Source organism: Triticum dicoccoides, chromosome 2B, assembly GCF_002162155.2.
Source record: "Triticum dicoccoides isolate Atlit2015 ecotype Zavitan chromosome 2B, WEW_v2.0, whole genome shotgun sequence".
Classification (NCBI taxonomy): domain Eukaryota; kingdom Viridiplantae; phylum Streptophyta; class Magnoliopsida; order Poales; family Poaceae; genus Triticum; species Triticum dicoccoides.
In genome coordinates, this window is record NC_041383.1 from 111,992,195 (window position 1) to 111,996,970 (window position 4,776).

Below are 4,776 nucleotides of genomic sequence, written 5' to 3' on the forward strand. Positions count from 1 at the left end.
CCGACTGAATTTTCCGCGCGTGCAAGAGCTACGGCGTCGTCGGGGAGCTCTCTTTTCCAACGGAACGCGCGGAGGGCGGCGCGCGACGTCCGGCGATCCTGTCTGCGCCGTATGGGTCCAAGGATCGATCTCTCGCCATTCACGCCGGCAAACTGCAGCCATCTACGAATGAAAGGAGAAGTAGCTAGTGTGTGTGGCACCACCGGTGAGCGTGCATGCGTGGGTTCGGCACACGTCGGTTTCAGGAGGACTGGGGAGCGTGGCGCTCCACCCTGATCCACTGGTGAGGCCGCCAAGTTGCTGCCGCTTTTGGAAGCAACTCAGGAATTCAACCCGGATTGCTGGGATCGATTGGCGCCCCTGATCTTTCAGTCGTCCGTGAGAACCCCATACTTTGTGGTTAAGTGTTCCCGCAGAAGAAAAAATAAGGAAAATAAGTTGTCTGGTAATGCTACCGTATGTGATAATTTTGCCCGATGAAGAGAGTATAAAGGATTTATTTTTTTCTCGACAAAGCGTATTTTTATTTACTCATAACCAAGCATATAGCAGATACAAACCGGCATCTACATAGCTTAGATGCACACAGTCAACATCAACACACACAAAAATCATCCTATATTGTCTCCTGCACTGCCTTGATCTTAATAGCAGCAACGCAAGCCCACCGTTGCACACGACAAAATCAGATGATGGAGGATTTTTCACTAGCAGCGTGAAAATCTCGAGTTTGGGACACTTTGGCAACGCTGCACCATCCTCAGAAGTGATAGATGAAGAGACGATTTAAACAAGCAACGGCGGAGCTACGTTGTGAGCTGAGGGGGCCGTGGACCCCCAGCCCAAGCAATTTTCTAACTACTATACGTACTACTGCCCCTGCAGACAGTTCGGCGGTTAACTCTACGATGTGCTATTCCAGTCCGGCACGGTTTGAAATCTGAATCACCAGTTAGGTTAGGTGTAGCTAGGCTTGGACTAGTATAGATATGTAATGTAATCTACCCCTTGTAATTAACCCAGATCAAAGCAATAAAATAATCTCAGGAACGACACGCTCCTGTTGCTATAACCCATCGAGTCTTCTGTGTCGCGTGCGTGTCTTGGTTGCGTCGTATACGAGCGTCTGGCGGCGGAATACATCAAGCAGCTAGCCAGGCTAGCTAGCTTTGTTCATCTGTTCACCAAAATCAATCAACTTGCTTGGACAGCTAGTTTGTACGTGGACGCGTGTGTATCTCGGCCAACGGTCGACGAATCATGTTGTACAAGTACGTCGGAAATTACTCGACGTACGGGGTATGTGCCAATAAGACTTACAGTTTTGCTAGAACTCATCTAGATGAGATATAATTTGGTCTCATTCACATTTTATAATCCTTGAATGTGATGCTATAAGATGCGTGTGTGCTGGCATGGGTTGCATCTGTTCTTGTTTTCAAAGTGAATGAGACCAAATTATGTCTCATCTAGATGAGTTCTAGGTACTCCCTAAGACTTAGGCTCGTCTTCACGCACAATGCACCACCGAACGAGCCCTCTTCACTCACTAGCTCGGCTGCTTCTCAGCTCATGTGGTGTTCTTCACTCAACCAGCCGATGACATCGCAATAGACAGCCTCGAGCCCTCGACGCCGCCCTGCCTTTATTGAGGATACGGCGAGGAAGTTAGGAAGAGCTCTGCGTTTGGAACGGTGGCGACGACATTATAAAATGGTTTTTTTGTGTGTGTGATAGCGCTACAATTTTCTCTCTCGGTTGGTTAGTGGTTGATTGAATTGGAGGATACACATTATAAGTTGTTCTCTCAGTAGCAGTGTTTTCTTTGCGAGAACTCGAAGTCCACTTGCTCACTACAGATTTTTTTTGTCTTTTGGCCCCCCCAAACATTTTTGTCTAGCTCCGCCACTGTAAACAAGCACATCAAAACTTGAAGGCCATGCTCATGAGTTCACAGCGTCGATCCTTATATAGATAGAGCTGCAAATGAATCGAGCTCGAACGAGCTAGACTAAGGTCCAATCTTTTGAGTAGCTATGTGGAAATAAGCTGTTGTGGAAATAAGTTGTTGTGGAAACAAGTCCGAGATAAGCTGTTGTGCAAATAAGTCCATGAAAATAAGTCATCCATTTCTTTTCAGTTTCTGTCATTCAGCTTGTTTTCTCATATGTCACATGAATAGTCCGTAATACACTTGGACTATAATTTAGGACTCGGTAACACTAACATCACTGTCTTGCATACGAATATCACAAAATTTTAAACACCATTACCATACACATGTTTATATCAGAATCACCAACAGAACAATATATAGAAAATGCTCACTGTCCAATAGACAAATAAACTTATTGTCTAACTAATCACAAATAATTAGTAACAGGATACAGAAAATGAATCAATCAATTTGACATCTCATTTTGATGTACAGAAAATGGATCAACCAATTTGACATCTCAATGTCAATTTGATCATACGTATAAAAAAGGATCAGTGCCGCCGTCTTCGCCCCTCCCTCATCGAAACCGGGCAAACCTTTTGTAGTAGATAGTCAGAAAGTCATTGTGCTAAGGCATCATAGGACCAGCGCACCAGAACAGCAACCGCCGCTGATGAAAAGAAGCGTAGATCAGAAGGATCCAACCTGTAGGCACACGATCACAAATGAACGAAGACATGGCCTATGTGGATCCACCGAAGACAACCACCAACTGAATCCCGCGAGATTCGCCGGTGACAAAACTCCATACACCCTCTGATGCGAGAAACTTCCTTGGTTGGACTGCGGATAAAAAGGAAGAAAAAACATGCACACTCCATATATGGTGATAAATTGTCTTATTTTCTTTTAATACATAACATGACAAATGTGCATAATCATACTAAGTTGTCGAGGTAAAATAAAGCGACCTAGCGTTGGGTACATATCAACTCATTTTCAATGAAGGTACATAAACCATTCATACTTGGTTCATTTATTTTTGAGTCGAGCCAAGAAATGAGTAATCCAAGCTTTTTTCAGTCATATTTGCAAATTGCGGCAAACATAAAAAATATTGAAGGCCGCCCAAGTTTCAATGGGGGGAAATAAGTAGGCCCAAGGAGATAATGGTACGAAGTAGGCCAGGAAACTGAGAGCTCCGAATCAAGGCCCGATTTCCGAAGTCTACTTGTTTGTGGGTTAGGTCGAGAGCGGAAAATTCTACTCGCCGCTCGTTGCGGCAAGGTGTCGATGCGTCGCACAGGAGGAGGTGCTAGGAGCGACCGAGTGGGCCGGCCTGTTTTACCGTTTCAGCAAACACCGGTTTTGGGTCTATGATGTTTCCAGCCGGTTTTCCCCCGGTTTTGGGAACCTTCTAGAAGGTTCCTGAACCCGCTTTTTCTTTTTTAGTTTCTTTTTTTTCATTTTCCTTTTTTCTATTTCTCTTCTTTTTTGTTTTTTCTTTTCTTTTTTCTGTTTCTTTCTTCTTTCTGTTTCTTTTCTTTTTCTGTTTCTTTTTTTCGTTCTTTTCTTTTCCTTTTTCCTTTTTAAGTTTATTTTCAAATTTTGTTACCGAATTTCAAAAACTGTTTGTATTTTTCAGATTTTGTTCACAAATTCTAAAAATATTCCCGTTTTACAGAATTTGTTCACAAATTCAAGAAATGTTCCTGGTTTCAATTTTTGTTCCAAATTTCAAAAAATGTTCCTGTTTTCAGATTTTGTTCTCAAATTAAAAAAATGTTCCTGTTTTACAAAATTTGTTCCCAAATTCAATAAATGTTCCCGGTTCCAAATTTTTAAAAAATATTCCTGTTTTTTCAAAAATTGTTCGATTTATTTTTGCTCATGTTTTACAAAATTTGTAAATAATGACATGGATTTCAAAAAATGTTCGTATTTTAAAAAAACACAAATTTCAAAAAATCTTCTTATTTTTCAAATTTTTGTTCACATATTAAAAAATTGTTCGCATTTCAAATTTGTTTGGGATTTTCAAAATTGTTCTCCATTTCGAAATTTATTCTAAAAATTCAAAATTTGTTTGTTATTTTAAAAACTGTTCCCATTTAAAAAGTTTGTTTGAAATTTTTTAAAAAGTTCATGTTATTGAAAATATTTATGTTTACAAAAAAAAATTGTTCACAATTCAAAATTTGTTCTCCTTTAAAAAATATTCATGTTTTTGAAAAAATCACTATTCAGAAACTTGTTCATATTTTCGAAAAACTTTTCTGTGTTTATCGAAAATTGATCGTAATTAAAAAAATGTTCGTGTTTTTCAATATTCGTCCACAACTTCAAAATTGTTCCTGTTCTGCAAATTTGCTTTCAAATTGAAAAATTGCTAACATTTTTTTTAAAACTCGTGTGGGTTCTGTCAAAAACGTTCCTACATGTAAAAAAATATAATCAGAATTTACAATAAAAGATCAAAAAAAGAAAATTAATCCAATCTGCCGGTTTGACTAGGCCTTTTGACCATCAAATTGAATCGGGCACAGTGGCTAGCAACCCCTGTCTACACGCTCGCGGTCACGGGTTCGAATCCCAGCTAAGCGTTGTTGTTAATCCGGGGGAATAACCTATGCGATAGCTCGACAATCTGCCACAGAATGCGGCATAGGAGTTCCCGTCGAGAGCTCCTCCCCAGCGCCTTAAGCGCTGGCGCTCATGCACCCTCCTTTATGTGCTGACCCAACAAGGAGCCAACGCTCGCTTCCCGCAGCTCTCTGGATCGAGTATGACCAGTAGTAGTTGACTGGTCAAACAGTTAAATTAGGCGGGAAAACAAA